At 46.2% G+C, this 24,478-nt stretch overlaps 1 protein-coding gene across 2 annotated transcripts in view; it reads left to right on the forward strand.

Moving 5' to 3' along the window:
* The window catches only part of PKP2 (plakophilin 2), a 115,435-nt gene that overhangs the window by 7,931 nt on the left and 83,026 nt on the right, over window positions 1-24,478 (forward strand). The window contains exons 1-2 of one of the 2 annotated variants that reach the window (XM_054696258.1): window positions 10,802-10,870; window positions 11,080-11,172. The gene's annotated coding sequence lies outside the window, so the exon portion shown is untranslated. Of the gene's footprint in view, window positions 1-10,801; window positions 10,871-11,079; window positions 11,173-24,478 lie in introns of those variants that run through there. The other variant, XM_054696257.1, reaches the window with a different exon arrangement.

The raw sequence follows: 24,478 nt of genomic DNA on the forward strand, positions 1-24,478 counted from the left end.
TTTGGCCAAGCCCAGAAAAGTAGATAGGGTGGTTCAGAAAGATAAACAGTGCAAACACATAGGTGTGAAACTGTACAGTATGGATCTGGAGGAGCAGATATTAAGAAGCCCAGTACACGTGGCAAGGCAGAGAAAAGCAGGATATGATGCTGGAAAACAAGGTAGGAACTACATTCAGGATAACATTGTATGCCACCCAAAGGAGGTTTCATTTTTTGTTTAAATAAATGAATCCTTTTTTTTTTTTTAAGATTTATTTATTTATACGAGCAGTAGGGTACAGGCCAGAGGAGCGGGAGAGTGAGAGAATTCACCAGAGACAGAGCAGGGAGCAGAACAGGCAGAAGAACCCAAGTATACTGCTGAGGGGAGCAGCGGGCTAGACAGGAGATGTCTGCCCCACCATGTGGGAATCTCCCTGGCCAGCCAGGAATCGAACCGGCGCTGCAGTCTGTGGACAGCTTCACAGTGCTGTGCCCAACCCGCTGTACCTCCGGGGAGGCCCGGGAAGATTCATTTTTTTTTTTTTTTTTTTTTTTTTTTTTTTGAGGCTTGTAAGAAGTTTAATTTTGCTACAGATAACTTTCATTCTTTGTACAGCATTTTCTTAATGATGTCTCTGAACCATCCCAGAGGTCCATATTTAGGAAGTTGATTCATTTCACAGCAAAGACACAGACAGACAGATATATTAAAAGTAAAACCTCATGCTCAGTGTTAAAATCTCATATCATAGCCGTCCTTATTACAGTGCTTGTTTTCCACACAACTGAGACCATTGGGTAGAGAAAATTTACCTTGATTTTTGTATTCAGAATTTTCAGTTGCCTGTTCACCATGACTTCATTTTTAGATGAAATTTCCCCCTTTTTGAGTGTAGCTGACTGTATCTCTCAGTTGCCAAAGAGGAGAGGAATATCAGTATTAATAAGGATGATCATTTACTTGCCAGTTAAAACACATTCTGAAAAGGATGAAAGCGTCTTCTTGCCTGAAGCTTGCTTGTTCTGTGTGAGCTGTGAGGTGTCTCTGAGCGTTATTTCCATGCTGTGCTTTTCCCTGGGTCTTAGCAGTAAGGTATATTCTTTTTTTTTTTTTTTTTTATTATTAACTATTTATTTATTTATTTATTATTTATTTATTTATTTTTTTAAATATGAAATTTATTTTTATATTCCCCCATACAATTGCAAACGCCCCATTCTGACCCCAATCCTTCCCCTCCCGCCCCCGCACCCCCCAAAAAGTGTCTCTGGTTCATAGTTTTTTTGTTGATTTTGATTTCATTTTTAACGGAAGTATGATAGGAAACTATAAACCGTTTTTAGACAGAGGAATTTAAACAATATCCCTTCTTCTGAAATTTCCCTGTACATGCGTCAAAAAATAAGTCAATCCCTATGAATTAATGCTAACAGAATACTGTGCTGAGTTGTTGTGAGGAATTCACATAGCCAACTCCAGTGCTTTATTGACAGGGGGGCATATAAAGAATAGAGTGACTTAGAACTGTCCAGTCTGGCTTGACCTGAGCCATCAGAGTTGCCTCCAACCCATAAAGGCAACACTCCATAATAATTGCTGCCTAGACCTTTGCCCTGAATGATTTCATCCTGGATCTGACCAGTCCAGAGACCTTTGCCTTAATTTCTGATTTTAGTCAGCACCCAAACTCATGCCCAACTAATCTTTAGACAGTTACCTCTGACAAGTCACTACCTCATTTCCTTGATTCCTTCCAGAAAAACCTCTCCAAGACTTTTCAGCACTATCTCCAATATCTTTCCTTCTGTTCTATCTCAAACCTACTCAACCACAAACTCTGAAATTTTGTCAAGATCACCATAGACACATGTTTTGCTAAATATGATTAATTTCCATGAATTGCCTTATTTGACTAATCAGAAGCATTTGCATACCTTCTTCTTGCTAAACTTTCTCTTTTTTTTTTGAAAGATTTTACTTTTATTTATACAAGAACTGGGGTTCAGGCCAGAGGCGTGGGAGGGTGAGAGAATTCATCAGAGACAGAGTGGGGAGCAGAACAGGTAGATGGACCGAAGACACTGCTGAGGGTAGCAGCGGGCAAGACAGGTGAGGTCTGCTGCGCCATGTGGGTATCTCCCTGGCCGGCCAGGGATCCAACCTGCGCTGCAGAGGTTGTGGACAGTTTCACAGCGCTGCACTCAATCCTCTGCACCACCAGGGAGGCCCTAAACTTTCTTTATCTGGCTTCTAAGAGCCACAATTTTGGGTTTCTTTCTACTCTCCCAATTCTGCTGGTTTCTCCTCTTCTACCTCACCTCTTAAATGTTTCAGGATGTCTTAGTTGTCCTTAGTCATCTCTTGGGCATCTACAAAAAAGATTCTCAGCTCTGGCAGTACTCATATTTGGGGCCAGAGAATTCTACATGATCAGAGGCTGACTTCGGCATTGTAGCATGCATAGCAGCACAGCTAGCCTCTCTGTTCGCTTATCCTAGCAGCTCCTCTTCCCTCCAAGTTATGATAATCCACAGTGTTTCCAGACGTTGCCAGCTATCTTCTGTCTCTGGCAAGGAACCCCTTCTAGGTAAGGACCACTCTTTTGATCTATAGGAAATTCTCTTTTAACTATCTTAGGCTTCAGTGCTCTCTTCCGGTACTGAAACTTAAATACTACCTATATGCCAGTGATTTCCAAACTTATATGTCAGAACTCTTTTCTGAATTTCGGACTAGAATAGTCTATTTCCCATTCAAATATTTCACTCAATATCTAATAGATATCCTGAACTCAATATGCAGCTTTCCCCATCTCGGTGGAAGGTAATTCTATCCTTCCAATTACTCAACTCCATTCTTCCAACTGCTCAGGCTAAAGGTCTGAGAGTCATCTTTGACTTTTTTTTTTTTTCATATCCTAAATCCTGCCAAGAAATCCTAATAGCTCTACCATCAAAATACATCCAGAAAGTAACCGTATCTCCCATTTCCTCCACTGCTACTCTGACCCAGATCTCTCACCTGGCTTCCTAACTGGTCTCTGGTTATATCCTTATCTCCCTTCTGATTGTCCTCAAAAAGGCAGCCAGAATGAGCCTTTTGAAATATAAACCTTATCATTTCATTCCTTGCTCAAAATCCTTCAATATCTTCTGATCTTCTTTGAGGAAACTTAAAGTCCTTACAAGCCCTCATCTGGTCTGGACTTGTTACCTCTCTGATCTTATAAGCCACTGCTTTCAGTTATCATCAGCTGAGAAGAGAAAATGAATGGAGGCAGATTTGGAAAAAAGGATCAGGAGTTCACATTTGGATGTTCTCATACATTCAGGAAAGGAAGAGGTTGTGCAGCAGTTGGCTCTGCAGGTCTAGAATTTGGCAGGAGTTCTGAACTGAAAATATAAATTTGGGAGCTGTTTGCATGCAGATGGCATTTAAATACTTGAGCCAGAACAAGGTCACCAAGGGAATAGATAAAGAGAACCAAGGGCTCTGCCCCAAGGTGATATTAAATGAGGGGAAAGAAAAGGAATCTGAAAAGGAGATTGAAAAGCAGCAATCAGGGTGGCAGGAGGGAAAACAAGAAAAGGCTGTGTCCTGCAAGCTAAGTAAAAATGATCAATCAATGAACTAAAATCCATGAGTCAAAGGTTTCTCTCTAAACCTAAATTTATCTAGGAAATGTAAAATCAGGCCCCTTTTATACTAAAAGGAGCAGACAAAATTAATCCACAGCAAACCCTAGAAATCTAACTGTAGAATTGAGTCAACTATAGAGGAAGGGGTGAATGAACCAAAGTGCTGAGGGAGTCCATGGGCTGTGGTGGAGGACTGTGGGTGACTTGGGGTGGGGCAGGGTGGTGACATCAATCTGAGTAAGTGTAATCCTGTACCTCTAAATCATACAGTGCTGTAAACCAATGTTACCTAATTAAAAATAATACAATTTTAAAATATCTTTTTTTAAAAAGCACCAGTTTTTCAAGATAACAAATAGAATCCCAAACCCACACTAAGTTTCATTCATGTCCCTTGAAGAATCAGATTCTGTGAAAATTAGGCGCTTCTAAATTTTATAGAATAAACAAGCACAAGCAGCCATCTTTTAGCAATTAGGATGAAGTCAGAGCAGGCATACATTTCAAATTGTGAATGATGCAGTCTGGGAGGGACAGTTAAGACACTGGGTGGGGAAAAAGTAGAATAATTGTCATATCTCCCGTCTAAATGACACGTAGGACTGTTCTGCAGCCACTAATTGAATGAATGGATGACTAAAGTTAAAGCCTTGGGTTTGCAGTGAAATTTTCTGTTAAGAAAGAGATGGGATGAAACTGGCTTGACTCAGACCCTGAGAAAGGAACCTTAGAAATTTAAATCCAACCTTTGATTTAAATCAAATTCAAATGAACCAGTGCTATTATAATATTTTTTTTAAGTTAATACAATCTTATTTGATGGAAACTTCCAGATCAAGTGCAGTAATTGTCTCTATTCTTGGCATGAATTAGATTTTACCTGGAATCTTATTTCATTCCAGGAAAGACATACTGAGAAAGAAATCATCCCAATTGTCCCCAGAGGATGCCCCCAACTTAGGTTCACTGGGCCATGAACCTAAAAGCTCTTCAATAAATAAGTACTGAATTACCCTGAACTGATATTGAAGAGTCTGGAAATCATATAAGAAATGATCGAGGGAAGTTGAAGGGAGGCAGATTTGACTGAACACAGACTGCACTTTATAGCAGAGCACTTCTACTTTCTGACAGCATCCCCAGGATGCCCAACAAACTAGGAATTTTCATACAGAGAGTAGTCCTACAGGTGAATGCTCATGCAACAGGAACAGTACCGAAGAATCTGTATCCTGAATCCTGGCCCCGTTCTTCACCCGGCCTTTCTCCGAGTGAGTCGGTCCCTGTGGTATGAGGGTTCCAGTTCTCTCCCTCCAGCCTAGATATCACCTCTCAGCCTTGCCATCATGGCCGTTGCCAAGTGCTGGTACAAGCTTCTTTGTGGCTGTGCATTGGGCACCTCTCTCCTCCAGAGAACACCACAGCCTCTTCCTGCCCTGACATCTGCAGTTAGTTCCTTTCCACAGTAACTCAAACCGCCAGAGTGGGATTTCTGTTCAACTGCCTCTCTTTCAGGTATAATGTGATTTATGTCCCACCCACTTTGTCTCTTCTTTAATATTATCTGATGTTTCCCTTGATGCTCACACACACACACAAATAACCAGCTTTCCTTTACATTAGAGTTGTTGTCCTTGGCATAGCCAAAAGCTCACATTTGCCCAGTACTCAGGGTGTTGGCTCTTAAGCTGTCCTGCTAGTCAAATTGTGATCACTGTCTGAGGAGTCCAGTGGAAAAAGCATCAGTGCCAGTGGACGTGACTGCACAAGGGTCAAGACAAATATATGCAGAGAATGAAAACAGAGAGTCCCAATCTTAATCATTTTTAACCTTTGTTTTTCTAAATTCATATCAGCCATTCAGCTGTAGTATTTCTTAATAAGCAGTTTTAGTCTTTCCTTGTTCAAAAACGCCCTGTAAGATTTTCAAGCTCTTTCAAGTCTGTGCTTAATTTTTCTGCTATTTCACTAATGACTGAACTTCAGGGTAAAATGATGAGTGCATCAGTCACAGCTGTGGTTCAGGGCTGGCACTCTGGTCAGTGGTTGATTTGTGCACGTGTGTGAGACACAACACACACTTCCTACAACCTCCCGTTGTCGCCTGTGTGGTTCATGGTGTTCATTGTCTGCACAGTGTTGTGCTCTCTTCACATCTGTTTCCAGATGCTTTCCTCCTCCCCGCCTGCAGCCCTGTCTCCTTAGGCCCACACCCCACTGCCCTAGACCTGTCAGCTTACCCCTGTTCTCTCTGTCCCCAAGGCTGGAAACACTGAGAATCCCATTCCTAGGAGACGTGTCCTGTGTGTCCTTTTGTGACTGGCTCATTGTGGTGGCAGGGTGTGCTCAGGGCCATCCCTGGGGCAGTGTGTGTCTCAGTCATTCCTGATGAGGCCCAGGGAAGTCTGCCCTGTGTGTCCCAGTCCCTCTGTCCACGCGTCGAGCTACAGGGTGGCTCGTGAGTGATGCTGCTGGGACATGCATGTGCCATGTCTGTTCTGGGTCCTGCTCTCACTTGTGTTTGCCCGGCAGCGGGTAGTTGGATCTTGTTGGTTGTGTGTTTGTTGTTGTCAGTCTCCCCGTGTTGTCGTCCTGTGATGGCTCCGGCTGTGCCCTGGGCAGTGCGGACAGGTGGCCTGTTCTCCGAGTCCTTCCTGTCTACTGTTTCTACTTTATTAAAATCATGTCCTTCTTAGTACGTATAAAGTTGCACCTCAGTAAGCTTTTGATTTGCTTTTGTTGAGCCTCTTTTATATGCCTTTGAGTCATTTGTGTATCTTATTTGCAAAACTGTATTTAAGTCCTTTTCCTGTTTTTTTTTAAAGAGTTTTTTTTTTTAAAGATTTATTTATTTTTATTTATACAAGCACTAGGTACAGTCAGAGGTGCGGGAGGGTGAGAGAATTCACCAGAGCCAGAGCGGGGAGCAGAGCAGGCAGAAGGACCGAAGTACACTGCTGAGGGGAACAGCGGGCCACAGGAGAGGTCTGCGCGCCATGTGGGACCCTCCTCCGGTGGCCGGGGAGCAGCCGGGGATCGAACCGGCACTGCAGAGGCTGTGGGCAGCTTTGCAGCCCAGCGCTCAACCGCTGTGCCACCAGGGAAGGCCCTTTTTATGCAGTTTTAGTTTCACAGTGCAGCTCAGCAGCAGGTAGAGTGGTTTCCTCTATATTCCTTTCTCTCTCTCTCTCTCTCTCTCTCTCTCTCTCTCTCTCTCTCTCTCTCTGTTTCTCCCCATTAGTAAAATGACTGGGTGAGAGGGCATTTGCTCCCTTATCCCCCACAGCCCTAGTTTCCTTTGGTCCACTCTTGGCTTGCATGTCATGAACTGGAGAAAGATGTCCCAGGGTGGCCCCACTGTCCTCTCACAGAAAAGTGTCCTGCCCTGAATCCTGTTCCCTGATCATCCTTCCCCACCTCTTTCCTCAGTGTTTTCCTGTCTTCATAGGTTTCCTGTTGTCCAGGGTCATAGAGTTACCATCCTGGGTTAGGCAGCCCCTTGGGGTGGGAGTCTCTCACCGAGTAAAGTACCCTCTGCTTCCTCCCTGTGTGGTTCTGCCCCTGAACCCATTTCTCCTCAGCTCTGACAAAAACTCCATTGTCTGGGGAGCACAGCCCTCCCTCATGCCAGAGGAAGACACATTGGTCACACTGTTAGAAGTCTCCTGGCTGGTTTTGGGCAGACGTGATTTTCAGCTCCTTCAGGGGATACAGGAGTGTGGGCTCCAGGCCACGTGGGGACAGCATGTTTTCTGGGAGACAGGCCCGGGGTCCTCTGAGGCTGGGCATGTGGTGGGTAGTTTGTCCTCGCACAAGAGCACTACACCTGATGTGTCTCCCCTCACTGCTCATGCTTGACAGCCCCAGGGGTATCTTTCTGTCTCACTGGTCATGGGTGGGCTCTGGGTCCCATAGCACAGGCCCCTCTGGACAGTTGAGTCCACTCATTAGGAGGAAAGGATGTCCTGAGCAAACTCCATACAGGCTTTGTGGATGCCACCCCCACTCCATCAAGACACTGGGAACTACAAATCCCATGATCCCCAAAGAGAAGGCTGCGAGGACCTAAGGGCAGAGTTAAGCAGCCATTTTCTCTGTTTGTGAATATAACCAGCCATGTTAGTGGGGTCTGAGGCACTTGGCTCATGCTCTTGGCCAGGCAGGTTTGGTCTCGGTGGGTCATTTGGGATTCCAGGTCAGCAGAATAGGTAGGACACATTGAAGAATTTATCTCCCTCTTTTCTCCCTAAATTGTACATTTCCTCATTCCCCTTCCCTTGTAAATAAACCTTCATTAACCTTTTGTGTGTGCCTGCAGTGTCATTCCCTTTTAAGCATGCGGGTGAGGACCCACAGTCAGACAACCCATTTTAGAGCAGGTTTGCCCTGTAACACACACTGAACCGTGGTTGTGCTGCTGTCTTACATCTGCGTCACTGCGTGCTGCGGCGTCAGTTTCTTTCTTCAGACTATTGTCCACTTCGGGTAAATCAAGAGAGAACCTTGTGTGCACAATCTTCTCTGTTTTCACAGATGTTCAGCTTTCCCAGGGACTCCAATTCCTTCCCCGTCAGGCCCCAGGCGTCCTGTCTTGGCTGGAGACTGCCATGAGCACAGAGTCATCTCCTCACTGTGGGCTGGATGTGTCTTGTCTTTATCCCCTCCTCATCTTTCAGCCCAGCTTCCTGGATTCTGATTCCCACAGTGAAGAAGGTTCCTTCAGCCTTTGAGGTGTCTCCCCCATATCGAGGAGCCCCTATCCTCCATCCTGGCTCTCACTGCTCTCTCTCCAGTCTCTCGTGCCTGCCCTGTGTGTGGCTACAGTGAGCCTGGGTTCGGAGCCTGTGTTCTGACTGGGTATGAGTCAGTGGGTTTATGAACATGTGAACATGATCTAAATTTGCTCATTTTTTTTAATTATTTTTCCCTTTTTTATTTTATATATTTTTTACATAATTTTCATTTTTGCACAATGTATGCATTTTCATCTTGGTTATAGTCCCCACACAATTCCCACCCCCCTTGTTTTGATCCTACTCCCTCCTCCTCCCCCCTGTAGTATGTCTCTAGTTTATAGTTGCTTGTTGATTTTGATTTTTACTTTATTATAATTAGTCTTTTCCCTGGTCCCTTATTTACATTTCCAACATATACACAATGGAATATTATTCAGCAATCAAAAAAGATAAACTCATGCAATTTGCAGCATCATGGATGGAGCTAGAAGGGATCATGCTCAGCAAAATAAGCCAGAAAGAAAAAGAAAAATACCAGATGGTCTCACTCATAGCAGGAATTTAAATTTGCTCACTTTTAGCCACTGTTTCTGAAAGCGCTGTTTTAGTGTCCATTTCCTCTAGATCTCCAGTTCTGTGGATGTTCCACTGTTCTCTGTACTGTCCTCAGCTTCTTCCCTTCTCCTTGGCATTTTTTTTTTTCTCATAAAGACTGGAAAATATCCATGTCCCATCCACATCAGCGACTTTCTTTGCTGTTTGAGAGCCTGACGTTCAGCCACCCAGAGGATTTCTCCCTTCTTCCTTCATTCCCCTGTTACTTTTCTTGTTTCCCTTTTCCCACAATAGCCCCCACCTGGACATGTACCACTGTTCCAATTGCACGCATGCTGGCTACTTGGCGCCCTGTCATTTAGGATCTGGGTTTAGTTCACCCTGGGGTAGAAATAAGGAAGCTTTTAGGTAACAGGGAGAGAATGTTAGCATGAGCGCACACACACTTTCAATTTGTTATCACAACACAGGTGCACAGAAGATGACTGCTGCAAAGGGTCATACCGACAGTGTTGCCAATAGGCTGGGTTCTTGTGCTCCAGCAATGGAGGAACAACCACTGACACACATGAGGTCAGCAAGCTCAGGTTTATTGTGAGCAAGACTCCTGGCCGCAGGAGGGAGTCCAATGGAGAAGCCCGTCACTGAGGGGGTAGGCTCCCTTTGTTTAGGCACTCTTGAGGACTCTCTACTGTTCTTAAGAACTCCCCAGGGGCTTTTTTCTGCTTTGGGGTACTTTTCCACTGCCCTGCTGTAGTACCAGGATGGCCACAGTGCAGGATCTCTATGATTCAAGCAGATGGAATAAAGGAGAGTCCTGGAGTCCTTGGTGGCTTTCTCAGGCTTTTATTGAGCGTTTACATTTAGTGCAGTAACCAGGTGCACAGCAGGCAGGGGTGTTGGGGGACCAGGAGTCTGGCAGGCCGGCAAGACCCTGGCGTGTCTCCACCCTGGGCTACTTTCTCCCCTTCTCCCTCTCCTGCCTCTTCTCCCTCTTCTGCTTCTGTTAGAGAATATCTCATACTGCTCCCATGTCCCTCAGAAGTAAACAACATAACTTACAACAATGTAACAACTGCAGGTGCCCCATCAAGCAGGGCAATCCTAATGGTGCCAGCACAGAAAAGCCTGAAAACCATTCACACTACACCTGCTTTGCCTCATTGTCCCCCTTTGTCACCCAGAGGTGTGAAGTGACTGCCAGCTCTTCTTTCCCTACACCCCTCTGTAGCTGCCTGCTCCTGCCTGCCATCTTGTGGCTATCAGCCTTTGCCTGCTAGCCCCCTGCTCTTTCATCAGGGAAGAACTTCATACTTAGATCAGAGGACCTGGTCTCCATTCTCCCTTCCGGAGTACCCCCTGACAGAGTGCTCCCCACAATTCTTTCATTTTCTCACACCTTGAGTTGTGCTATTGCAACATGTTCCTGGGAAGATGGTGTCTACATGGACGCACTGAGCATCTCTGGGTCTTCAGTGAAGTGTCCCCCAATAGTACAAAGTGGTGATTTCTCTTTTTTCACCTCAGTCTATGTCGAACATGTCCTGACAGCTCCTTTGGGACGTAGTTTCAGTTCAAGTCTGGAAACCAGGTTATAAGCGCCTTTGAGGAACATCATTCAGACTTTTATTCTCAGCATCCAGAACACTCCAGATACAAGGGGAGTTGCGAAGGTGCTTCTCAGAACTAATGTGTCAACACAGAGGGAAGTCCCTACTGCAGAGCCTCTGTCTTAGAACTCAGAGGGCAGAGGTGGTGCATCCTGTGAGAGGGCAGTGATACCAGAGTGAGCGCAGAGGCTTCTCTTCTAGTCCTTGAATCGAGGTTGGATGTGCCATTATAGGGGATGGTGTCATTCAAGCATGTGGCTGTGATCTTCACCGGGGAGGAGTGGCTGGCCCTGGACGAGGCCCAGAAGACCTTATACCAAGACCTACAGCAGCCTGCCAACTCTGGGTGAGCAGAGCCCCTTAAACAGCCCGGGACTGGCTCCTTGTCTTCACTGGTAAATGCACAACCCCTTAGGACATTAATGCTGTTTAGGTTTAAGAAGGGGGTGTTCACAACTCTAACCCAAGGTTCTCACTTACCCTTAAAGCTGTCATTCTTCAAAGACTGAAACTGGAGCCATTTGGTGAAAGGCCACTATTATTTCTTGTTAACAGGACATTTCATTAATAAGCCAGAAGTGATCATCAGGTTGGAGCAGGAAGCAGAGCTGTGGACCATAGAAGAACCCCCAGACCAGAGCCTCTCAGGTCAGTCAGTGGGTCCCGGGCTGGGAGGCTGGGAGGAGGGGAGCCCGGTGCATGCTGGTTGTACCGAGCCGTTCCCACATGCAGACCGTGGGACCGTGAGTCCACAAGTGTCAGACTCATTCATTGCTCAGTCTCCAAAATGGCCCTCATTGTAAATCTCCCCCAACTTTCTTAGCAGCTGTCAGTTTTCTTAGATGTTGCCAATATCCAGTCCCTTACTGACCGCTTGGACTTTTTCTGGTACAGTCATGTTCTCTGGTGACTCTGCTTTCTCCCTTCTCATGGGCTGCTTCCTCTCGGACATTTATTCCCACGTTTGTTTCTTCTTTTGGCATGTTGGTGACAAGTTTAGACAGTGGTACATTTTATAGTTGAAATGTCCTTTATCTTATGGAACCTATATTCTGCTGAGGTAGACAAAGGAAGAAAAGACACAAGTTGAATTGTAAGATGAGAGCCATGAAGAAAACGTAACCAGGAAGAGAAAAGAAGGGATGCCATTGTTTGAAAATAGACATCTGTGGCACAGTCTGGTCACCAAGAGCAAAACATCAATGGAGGAGGCAGCTGCCTTAGGAAAAAGTATACAGTTGAACTCAGCTGATCATTTGACCCTGACTGTGAATAATGGAGGCTATTCAGGAAGGAGACTTGCGGGTTTTCATGTAAGTAAGAACTGTGTCCTGATGAGAACCTGGGAATCCTGATGAGAACCTGGAGCTCCTGATGAGACAGGCACTGGAGTGAAAGCTGAGGGCCCCTATACAACCGGGAGAGCTGTCAGGTGTCCAGAGTATCCTGGGCATCATCAGAGGCAAACTTATCAGCTGCCTTTAGAATTTAGTGAACAAGGAAAACTGTCAACAAAGAGACAATCTCCACTCCTCATGGAACGGCTCTTCATGGTGAGTCTGCCTGTAAATACAAGTGTAGGAAAAGTTGCAATAAGGCAGCTCTTACTGTCCAAGATGAAACTCAAATTGGGCAGATTCACTGGACATGTCATTAATGGGGGAATCCTGCTTTTGAGAATCAGAAACAGTTGAATCCTCATAAAGGTTTTGAAGATGAACATCAGAAATGTAATCAAAGTGAGGATTATTTCAGCAAGGAATTCCACTCTATTCTGCTCCAGAGAATTCCTTTAGAAGAAAAAAATTTTGAATCTAATACATGTGCTAATCCTTTCTATGAAATCTCCGTTCTTAGTAATTGTCAGGAAATACAAACAGGTGATAAACCCTTTGAATATAGGAAAACCGCTGAGAAATCAATGCTCAAAATATACCAGGAAACTGTCACTTCAGCGAAACCCTGTGAGAATAAAGAATACATGAGAATTTTCTCCTGGAATTCAACCCTTACTGTACATCAGCAGTCTCACACAGGAGAGAAACCCTACGAATGTCAAGAATGTAGGACAACTTTCTTGTGGAAGAGATCCCTCATCATGCATCAGAGAACGCATAGTGGAGAGACACCCTATGTGAGTAAACTATGTAGGAAATATTTCTCCAGCAATTCAGCCCTCATTAAACATCAGGGAATACACACAGGAGAGAGACCTTAGGAATGTCAAGAGTATAGGAGAGGGGCCTCCCTGGTGGTGCAAGGGTTAAGCACAGCACTGTGAAGCTGTTCGCAGACTCTGCAGTGCAAGTTCGATCCCTGACTGGCCAGGGAGCTACCTACATGGCACAGGGAGCTCTCCCGTCTCACCCACTGCTCCTCTCAGCAGTGGAGTTCAGTCAGTCTGCCTGTTCTACTCCCCACTCTGTCTCTGGGTCCTCTCATTCCCCACACCTCTGGCCTGTGCTCCAGTTCTTGTATGCATAAATAAATAAATCTTTTTTAAAAAAAAGAGTATAGGAGAGTTTTCTTGAGAAGGCATCCCTCATCATCCATCAGAGGACACACACTGGAGAGAAACCCCATGAATGTGAAATGTGTAGGAAAACTTTCTCCTGCAAGTCAGACTTCACTAAACGTCAGCAAATTCACACAGAAGAGAAACCTTATGAATGTCAAGAGTGTTGGAAAGATTTCTTGTGGAAAGTAGCCCTCACTAAACATCAGTGGACTCACACAGGAGAGAAGCCCTATGAGTGTCAAGAGTGTAAGAAAACTTTCTACTGGAAGTCTTCCTTCACTGTGCATCAGAGAACTCACACAGGACAGAAACCAGGAATGTCAAGAGTGCAAGAAAACTTTCCTGAAAGTCAGAGAACTCACACAGGAGAGAACCTCTATGAATGTAGATGACTGTCTAGAGTGCAGTAAAATTTTCTACCAGAAATCAGCTTTTACTCAACATCAGAGAACACACACTGGAGAAAAACCTTATGAATATCAAGAGTGCAGCAAAGCTTTCTATTGGAAGGCATCCCTCGTCCTCCATCAGAGAACACACACTGGAGAGAAGCCCCATGAATGTAAACAATGTAGGAAACATTTCTCCTGCAAGTCAGCCCTTAATAAACATCAGAGAATTCACAGGAAAGAACCCCTGTGCATACAAAGAGTGCAGGAAAGTATTCTCAGAAGTCAGGCCTTGTTTATGCATCAGAAACTTGCACTAAAAAGAAAGTGAATATAAACAATTGAGGAAAACTTTCTCACCAAAGTCGGCGATCACTGTACACTGGAGAAAACTTCTGAATGTAAAGACTGCAGGAAAAGTTTCTACTAGAAATCAGCTGTCCATCATTATCCAAGAAGTCACACGGGAGGATGCTTCCATTGGGCAGAGACTGAGGATATATTCACCAAAACACACTTTTTTCTGTTGGGCAAAAATTTTGCATTTCAGTATCCCTTTACTCCTAAAGAGCGAGTCAGCACAAGTTCAACACATCATTCCAAAGCCATGTGCATTCGTGCCCGCTCTTTCATGCCCCGAGTTCCCACCTCCTCGGTTGGTCATGAGAGCCAGAGGGTGAAGATAGTAACATGATTTAAAGCAAGAATTGGTTGGGGAGAGCATTTTCCCAACAGTCCCCATTTGTACTTAGAAAAAGTACAAGACTGAGAAATACTTCTGCTGAAACTCCTGTGATTTTTGACAGCACTACCAGTCCATTTTAGCCAGTCCACAGTTTTTCACTGTAAAATGTGAGCAATCTTTGTGTCCAAAATGCACACAGGAAGGAATCCTTGTTGTCATCTTTCATCTTTGGTTGATGGAGAAACCCAGGTGATAGAAAGAACAAAGAATGCAGCCAACGGAGAGTTGTCCACGTGCAGAGACTGCTCTTTGAATATTCACAACAAACTAAAACTTTAGAGATAGGGTTTTTTTTAATATTTATTTATTTATGCATACTAGGGCTGAGGTGTAGGCTTGAGGTGTGTGTGAGGGGTATGTGTGTGAGAGGACTCACCAGAGACAGAGTAGGGAGCAAAACAGGTGAGTTGACTGAAATACACTGCTGAGGGGAGCAGTGGACGAGACAGGAGAGGTCTGCTGCCCTGTATGTGAGTATCTCCCTGACCGGGAATTGAACTCAGGCTGCAGTGGCTGCTGATAGCTTCATAGTGCTGAGACTTAACCCCTTGCACCACCAGGGTGGCCCTAGGATAGGTTAATGTGTCTGGAAACAGTAGAAAAGTCAAATATAGACGGTGCCAGCAGTATCATTGCAAAACTTGCCCTTGCAGGTAAAATGGCCCAATATAGAAGCACTGGTTTGTAACCAGTATTTTCAAAAAGTTTTGAAGACAATACTTAGCGTTCTCAGCAGTTCCCTGACCTGCTCGACATACAGCGGCAAGATGAAGTGTTAACATCTGCGAAGCTATCTTCTAAATGGATCTGGGGTGCCATTGCAGAGAAATTGCATTATTTGTCTCATTTTAATCAGCCTAAAGGTTACCGAACTGGACCAGAGATCTTTGGGCCACATTTTCTTAATAAAAAATACATGTTTATTAAGAAACCATGAGGAAAACAATTGAGATGTCAGAGTTGTGAGAACTGATGACTGTGGACTTTTAGCCAGAGTGTAACGGGGTGTCCTCAGGAAAAGAGGACGGTCCAGGTTCCTGCCCCTTCCAAGGGAGGTAGAGCTGAGCAGGGAGGAGGAGAAGCTGGAGAGGAGACTGGGGAAGGAAGGAAGCAGGATGGGGAGCCAGAAGGAGACCTGGAGGAGGCACATGGAGCAGAGAGACACATGAAGAAGCTGCGCTTGCTTCTTGGTCCTGGACTGCTTGAAACAGACGTGGGTGAGAGACCGAGGGAGGTTAACAAATGGCAGCTTTGATCTTGATTCTGGGACAGAATCTTTACATTCCATTTTTATCCTTTCAAGAATAACTAACTTTACGAATAGCCAAGAATGGTTTGAGCTTGTTAAATCTTATTAACTCTTTAATCACTTACCTTTCTTCCTCCCGTGAACGCCCTGAGTTTCTTCTAGGACACAATTTAGGTTTCTCCTGAATCTGACATACACTGAAGTAGAAATGTTTGAATCCAAAATAAACAGGTTTTGGCTTTTAATGCACTCCTGGTTTTTTGGGTTAACTGTACAGAGATAAGATACCAGCAGACAGTCCCTTTAGGTGGGAGAGGGGTTGGGGTTCCTGGTCCTAGAGACTGGTTTTGGCAGAACCATCATTCCTCCCTGGCAGTCCTGGCAGTTCTTTCCAGAATGTTGCTCACTGTCATGCTCCCTTTTCTGCAAGAGGTGGTTAGATTTGTAACTAACCACATTTGTCCCTGACTGCTGGTTTGAGCAGTGATGTCCACTTCCAGGCAATCTTCTCAATAAATGTCACCAAAACTTTGGGAGGTGGGCGGTTTCTGACAACTTTCAAAACCGCATTATTGAAAGTATTTGAAAAAATTAGGCATGTCATGTGTGCATGGAGGGAACAGACTGCTCTCAAAGCGTCCACTAGGTACTGTGCAGTCATCACACTAACCTTAAGCACAAGGAGATCATAGGTTGTGTCATTCGATTGTCTTCCCCATCGGTGGGCAGAGCCAGGGGCAGACCTGGGGAGTCTTTGTGGTCTGGAAATGTTATAGGACAGCCCCGATATTGAACGGGTTGCCTGGCTGTGGGTCCTCACCTGCACACTTACAAGGGACTTATTAATACTCCACTACAGACACACACAAAAGGTTAATAAAAGGTTTATTTACAAGGGAAAAGGAAATAAGGAAAATGTACAACTCAGGGAGAAAACAGGGAAATAAAGTCTTTAATGCGTCCTACCCGATCCGCCGACCTGGAAACCCAAAGTCACTCTCAGAGCTGGCCAGACGCTGCGAGCTGGTGGAGAGCCAAAATGGGGGACCCCTCCAAAGCCCACGTGTCTGCCTTTTATATCAGCCTGGCTGCTTAACCCCTCCCTCAGGTCCCAGCCACCTTCCCTTTGGTGGTGATGGGATTTGGAGTTCCCAGTGTCTTTGGCTTTGGCCTGGGGTGGGGGTGGAGTCCACAAAGCCTGTATGGAATTAGCTTTAGGACATCCTTTTCCCCCTAACAGAAACAGGAAAGGAGGATGTTTGGGCGGGGTGAAGGACCTAGACTCACCCATGGGTGACAGCACCCAATGACTGTCCCTCAGCTGCACGTCCTCCTGTCCTTTTGATTTTTATCATGCCGTTTACTGATGGCATCCAAGGCCCTTTTAAGAGCAGTGGGACTCAGTTTCTCCTCCCTCTTGGTTTTGCCCTCTTTCCCCACGGTGGTCTCTGTGTAACAGGTGGCTGAAGCTATAGACTGTTCCAGGTAATGCCCCCTGAGAGGTTACTGGTGAGGATAAGTAGCCCCAGGGAAAATGCTAAAAAGTATCGCATTTTGGGGGTGGAGCCATTGATAAGTAATATAAGGGACTGCAGAGGGTGGTACAGATTCATTCAGTCTTGGGGATTCAGCAGTTTTCAGATCTTCAGCATTTGGGGTCAGTGGATTTCGGCCCCCGCCACGCCTATCTTCCAAAGGGCTGCTGTAGGCCTCTGAATGTGGAGAGGCCTCCAGCTGCCAACCTCAGAGAGGAAAAGTTCAGAGGCTTTGCTAGTAGCCAGTGAGCGACTGAAACTGTTCCCGGTTTTGCTGCTGTTACAGAAGGCAAAGACCTGGAACGGGCACCTCGCTGAGCTATGAGTGTGGCCATTTGTTGGGTCCTTCAGCCGCTGCAGTTATTTTGAGTGTTGCTTGTGTGGTGCTGTGCTGGGGCATCCCCGCAGCTCCGGGAGCATCTCCTGTTGTGTATTCTGTTGTCTTCATGAGTTGGAACCTGGCCTATAGTCTGGCTGCCCTGTGCTCCAGGTTGGCAGAAGCAGGAAGATGCCACCTTGGATATGGGGCTATTGTTCTGGAGAGGAGCTCAGTGTGCTCAGTGGTGGGAAAATGCCATCTTAGCTGCTTTTGTTTGGGACTGAAAAACACTGGACACTGCCTCAGGTGAGGTAAATGGTCATTTTTGGCCCAGTAACTCTTTGTTTTTCCCTGACTTAGTAAATAAATTCCATTGTTGTTTTTCCCTGAGCCTGAGTAGTCTTGCGATTGTGCACTGGGGTGAAGAACTCAGACAGTGATGGGTAAATTATTTGGCCAGTGTCCTTGGCCAGTGTTAGTGCCCCTTGCTGCCCTGTATCATCAGCATCTTAACCCTCATCCTCACCAGCTCTGGGGTCCTGCAGGACAGGCCGCCCATCACCTTCCTTCCTGTCCCTCCACCTCAAACCCTCAGGGAGTTTGTTGCTGTGTGGTAGGTTTTGAAAGTTTATCGTGTGATTGTCCTATATTTGTTTTTATTGTTCTGACCCAGTTTGCTGCGGGAAGGGTCAGGTGGGAGCTGCAACCTGAGGGTTGCAGGCCCCTGCTGTGTCTGCCACTGCACTGCACATGCACCCGCCATCTTTGTGGGCTGCACGGGGACTTCCTCAGCCTTTTGGTCTGTCTGTCCAGGTGGGTTCCCTCCTCCCCACCCCCAGTGCAGGATGGCAGGGCGGAGTGGGGACCCTGCAGCCCCAGGCACCTGGGCTCTCACAACGCTATCCTCCCAGGCAACAGGGTCCAGAACCCCAGCTAGTGGCTGGACACCCAGGGACCCCACTCCATGGGCTGGAAGGGAACAGCTCAGGCTGAATGCTGCCCTCAGCGGGCAGGACCCCAGGAGGCAGGGATGGGGTCGGAGTGTGTGATGTCTGGTGTGACTTCCTGGTGTGCGCGCATGGATGGGAGGGGTGCATGTGCACATGTGCGGGAATAGTTGTATCATGCTCAGGGGTCCTGGTGGACAGGCCTGCCCCTGAGGCGCCCAGGGCGTGGTAGGGAGGGAGAGGTCCCATGGGACCAGAGATCTGGACTTGAGCCAGTACGGGGGTGGGGGGGGCTGTGTGGCAACCCAAGAGATGGCAACAGCAGCTGGAGCTGACAGTGTCTCGGGTTCAGAGAGGAAGGGGTGTGGGGAGAAAGGAGGCACCCATACCCCAGTCAGGGAGGGCAGCGAAGGGGGGAATAGAGCGGGCAAGTTACCATCATTCTCCTCAGGCCTGGTTCACCGGGTAGAGCCTCCCTCTAGGGGATCGGGGCACATCCATCTGGGCACCCCAAGCCCTCCTTGGACTGAACTGCAGTCAGGAGAGGCCGGGATTTGAGGGTCAGTGAAATAAGTGGGACTTGGAGGAGGCTGAGAAGGGCTCCTCTTGAAGGCTAGATTGGGGGAGGGGGAGTAAGGGACCAGAATGCAACTAGGGTGCGTGAAGCCCAGAACATTCTAGAACCCAGGAGGAGAGAGGACTGGTGGCTAGGCACTAACTGGAGTGTGGGAGCCCAGCACGTGGGGAATAGCCCGGGTAGAGGACAGGGCAAAGGAGCAATGGGGAGTGTGGGGGAATGTCAGCAGGCAGGGCGAGAATGGGGGTAATCTGCAGTGTGGGGTGTCCCCAGAGGCAGGCTGCTGGCATCATGCCAATGCCTCCCGCACAGAGAACCCTCAGTCACTCCAGTGCTCAGACTGGGAGCCACCGGGCCCTGGGACAGCCCAGAGTCTGGTTCAAGTCCACACCGCCCCGCAGAAGCTGCCTTACACTCTGGGGGCTCCTCCACAGCAGTCACCTCCCCTCTGTCATCACCATAATTTGTCCCAGTATACTTCCTGCCCCACTCGGCACCCCAGGTCCTGTTCACTCCATTCTCTAAGCCCCCCCTTTCTCTTTAGCCACCACTTTTGTTCCTCCCTGCCATACTGGGTCCTCTCTGGGCACTGGCATCCATACTCTTGGTGCCCCCACCTCGGGACCCCCCAACCCTCCTTTCCCTGATACCTCAGGGCTCAAATCCAGAATTGTACCTTTGAAACAGTCTGGTCCCCTAAACTCCACCCAGCACCCATCAGCCCTCCTGCCCCATGGAGTGTCCTCCCCTGCCGTGGAGCTGGCCTTGGCTGGTATTAGATTTGCTCCAGGCCAGGCCCCCCCTGCTCAGAGTCCAGCCGGAAACTCACCCCAGCATGACCAGGATGTCATCACGGAACCGGGGCCCGCGTGCCAGGTGGGTGGCTGAGTCTGGGAGGCCACACTGGCAGGATGGCAGTAGCCAAAGCTCAGAACCGAAAATTTGCGCTAGTGGTTAATGAAATCGGGGCAGTGCTGGGTCCAGGCGGCCCAGGCCGCTCTGCAGTCCTCCTGGAGAGAGTGATCCCAAGGTGCAGGACTCATGCTTGGCCATAAAGTCGCATGTTACACATCTTATAAAAATGTTGTGGAGGGGCCTCCCTGGTGGAGCAAGGGATTAAGACGCAGCACTATGAAGCTATCCACAGCCACTGTAGCAGCATGAGTTTGATCCCCAGCCAGTGAGGGACCCACATGGCGCAGCAGACCTCTCCTGGCTCACCCACTGCTTCCTCAGCAGTGTGTTTCAGTAGATCTGCCTGTTCTGTTCCCTATTCTATCTCAGGTGAATCTTCTCACTCCCCACACCTCTGGTCTGTACCCCAGTTCTCATATGCATAAATAAATCTTTAAAAAAATATTGTGGAGGTGGTCCTTTAAGATTTCGTGGGGGTGGTATAGATAAGCTCTGGGTTTAGAAAGTAGAAATCAAACCACGGTCATTTGTGCTGGTTGCCATTGGTCTTCTCCAGTGGCTGTGCTGTTGGGTCACCCCGTCCCCCACCCTCTACCTCATGTCCACCCCCACCCCAGTGTCTGCCTGACACCTACCTCCGTGGAGGTGGAGGCATCAGGATTTGGGATTTGGGCCGTTGGAATAGTGGTGTAGTGGCATTTCGTGGTTATTTTAATTTGCCTTTCCCTAATGCCATGTGAGGCAGGCATCTCTTCCAATACCTGTTTGCCTTAAAGTCTCTGGTCCATTTCTTAATGATGTTTTCACGTCCTTATGGTTGATTTTTAAGAGTTCTTTGTATATTTTGGATAACAGTTCTTTACCAGTTTGGTTTTTTTTAACAAATATTTTCTCTCCATGTGTGGCTTGTCTTCTCCTTCCCTTATATTTTAGAAGACAGAAAATTTCAGTACTTACAGTGCTATGGGTACCCAAACTGGGATGAGGACCCCCACACTCCCCTCCACCCAACCCTCTCGCATCCATAGGAGGCTGCGCTTGGCAATCAGGAGTATAGGTGAGACAGGCTACAGCCTGGTCCTGTTCTCGCTGCTTCTCCTGTGCAGGGCCTCCCGGGGCAGGTGCTTGCTCCTGCTGAGACGTGGGTGTCTATGCCCTGGTGATCCTTTACTTACTGCCTCTTTTGCCCTGAGTGGGGCTGAACTGGGTATTTTACACGCCACCGACTCAGGCTGCAAATAATAACTTGGTCTGTGCGGAGGACACGGGGTGAGGGGGGCGGATCGACCTGGCTCTCTAGTTCAGGTTCCAAAGATCTTTTGGGGGAAATTCAAGTCATCTGCACTCTGCACCCGGACTGGGTGGGAGCGGCCAGACCCACATAATGAAGGACTTTGCTGGGGTGACACTGCCACCTCGTGGAAGTTCCCGGGGACACCCCTCACTGTGGCTGACTTCCAGACAGAAGTGCGGTGGGGAGCAGCGGAGAGATATTACTAGACAAACAAAAGCTTATTTATACGTAAACCACTTCAACGTGCAGGAAAACCCACTTTATCAATGTGAGTTGGGGAAGTGGCAGGGGATAGCTTCATTTTTCTCTTTTCTAAATTATGTAAGTCCAAAACTTGTATGGAAACCTGAAAAACCACAGCATTAATTAGGTCACTAAGAAATGACCTTTATTCATCAACCAGAGACAGACAGACAGACAGACACACACACACACACACACACACACACACACTTCATATTGACAGACTTTTACCTTGATATTACTGAAACTTCCACAAGAGAGCTAGACCTCAGGCTCTATTTACCAATTGACAATAGACAGTCCTCAGTCAACTGATTTCATTATTCATTTTATTATTCATTATTCATTTATTATTCATTATTCATTTTAAACCAAAATATACTGATTAACCCAAGGATGCTCAGTATGACTTTGTTTTTTGCAATATTCTTTTGAGACACCCCGTATCCACGTGGCACCTACGTCCTCCTACCTGGTCACTACTGCCGCTGCAGGCCCTCCACATACACATGCGCATCCTCCTGGAACAGATGCTGCTTCAAATCCTGCCTCTGTGGCAACCAGTTGGGTTGTTTTGAGCTTAAAGGCCAAGAAAGCCAGCAGATGCGGGAATAGTTTCGTATCTCTCACTAGCTGACTAAATTTAAAGTATAAAGGAAATTTCCACTGATAAAGGAAATTTAGAATTGCAAAGATGTCTCCTTGTGGAGAAGAAAGTTCCCCTGGAGACAACTCTTATCACCTGAGAGATTCTGCACTGCTTAATAAGACAGCCCTGGGGGCCTCCCTGGTGGCGCAGGGGTTAAAGGGCTATCAAGCTATCGCCAGCCACTGCCCAACCACTGGGGCCTGAGTTCAGTCCTGGCCAGGGAGCTGACCCACATGGCATAGCAGACCTCTCCTGTCTCGCCCGCTGCTCCCCTCAGCGGTGGATTTCAGTAGATCTGCCTGTTCTGCTCCCCACTCTGTCTCTGGTGAGTCCTCTTACCCCTGCACCTCTGGCCTGCATGCCAGTTCTTATATGCATAAATAAAATAAATCTTTATTTTAAAAAAAAAGACAGCGCTCATTTTGCCAACTGCTCTTGCTCCCACCTTCCCAGAACCTCATGGCCTGAATCCCTTGTTCTTGGCTTAGCATGGTGTTTCCACCTGAGTCATCTAGCTGTCTCCTGCGGACTCCTGTGGAAACATAAAACTTTCTCTTTTGTTAATCTCCCTTTTATAATTTTTATTCTAGAGCCCCAGCCATTGGGCCTAACAGGGCAGAGGGAAAACACTCGCTCCCTGCAACATCCAGACACATCTCTATAAATATACATGCCAGATAAAGACACAGAGACTCACCAGTGGCCCACAGACACACAGTAAAATCACACAAACAGATTTAGAAAATATAAAGAAATATGAAACAAAATATTAAAACCAAAGAAGAGGAAAAGAGAAATCTGAAACAAAATTGCTGTGTGCTGCATCCTCACTTAGAGATGAAACTTGCTTTAAGGGGTGGTATGTAATGAAACTGGGGTAAATGAGCTTAGCATAGCATTTTTCAAAATTAGTTGAACATGGAACATCTCCTGCTCCTGTTGGCATCCTCACCACAGTCTCTGTAAGGCCTCACTTGGGGAATACTGACCAAGAACCATACCACAGAGTGAAAGGAAATTATTTTAGCTCAGGAGCTATTTGTAGCATGGGAAGAGTTTTCAAAATTCAGAATCTCAGAATCTATCCCAGATGCAAAAGATTAAATCGGGTCTGATCCATTATGTGTTGATCTACAATGAAAAAAAATTTGAAGATTTATTTTATTTATTTACACATACAAGTACTGGGATGTAAACCAAGGGTGCAGGGGTGAGAGGACTCAACAGAGACAGAGTGGGGAGCAGAACAGGCAGATCCACTGAAATCCACTATGGAGGGGAGCAGCAGGCAAGACAGGAGAGTTCTGTTGCACCATGTGGGTCAGCTTCCTGGCTGGGGATTGAACTCATGCCGCAGTGGCTGGTGAGAGCTTAACAGTGCCAATCTTCCAGAAGTGTGGGTTTCAATCTCCAAGAGGTAGGGAGGTTCCTTGCTTTCTCTTCATGGTTTATTTCTAGTTTGATGCCTCTATGGTTGGTATGATTTTGATCTTAGTGTATCTGTTGATATTTGTCTTGTGTCCCAATATGTGATCAATCCCAGAAAATGATCCGTGTGCACTTGAGAAAAATGTGTACTCCGATTTTTGGGGGTACAGTGTCCTATAGATGTTTGTAATTAAGCCCATGAAGTCTAGGTCGTTGTTTAGAGCTCTAGTGTCCTTGCTAATTTTTTGTCTCATTGATCTAACCATTGGTGAGAGTGGCATGTTGAAGTTTTCTACTGCATATGTATTTTCTCTAATGTCTGTTTTCAGAGATGATAATAAATGTCTGATATATTTTGGTGCTCCTTCATTTGGTGAGTATGTGTTGATGAGTGTTATGTCTTCTTGATGTATTGTCCCATTAATCATAATGTAATAACCATCTATGTCTCTTTTTACCTTTTCTAGTTTGAAGTCCATTTTATCTGATGTAAGTATAGCTGTTCCTGCCTTCTTTTTTGGTCCATTTGCTTGTAGGATTGTTTTTTATCCTTTCACTTTCAGTCTATGTTTATCTTTTGTAGTTAAATGCGTTTCCTGTAGACAGCAGGAGGTTGGGTTCTGTTTTTTAATCCAGCCTGCTACTCTGTGTCTTTTTATTGATGAGTTAAGCCCATTTACATTTAGAGTTAATATTGATACAATGACATCCATATTTGCCATTTTAATTGCCTTTTTGTGATTCTATTCCTTACCTTGTTCTATTCTTCCTATTCATGCCGCTGTTGATTTTAGCTCTAGGGTTTCTTTTAATATTTTTTGGAGTGGGGATTTAGTAGTAATGACTTCCTGGAGATTTTGTTTGGCTGAGAAGGTTTTTATTTTTCCATCATAGAGGAAGGAGAGCTTTGCAAGGTAGAGTATTCTTAGTTGGAATTTGTTGACTTGGAGTTTGTTAAATATGTCCCTCCATTCTCTTCTTCCCCATAGTTTCTTCAGAGAAATCTGATGTCAGTTTGATTGGTTTTCCTTTGTATGTTATCTATTTCTTTGCCCTTGTCAGTTTCGTTATTTTTTCCTTGTCTTGGACCTTTGGAAACTTCACTATTATGTGTCTTGCTGTAGTTTTCTCTTTTCATTGTTGTAA

This window comes from Talpa occidentalis, unplaced genomic scaffold (assembly GCF_014898055.3).
Source record: "Talpa occidentalis isolate TD23 unplaced genomic scaffold, MPIMG_talOcc4v2.1 talOcc4.16, whole genome shotgun sequence".
Taxonomy (NCBI): domain Eukaryota; kingdom Metazoa; phylum Chordata; class Mammalia; order Eulipotyphla; family Talpidae; genus Talpa; species Talpa occidentalis.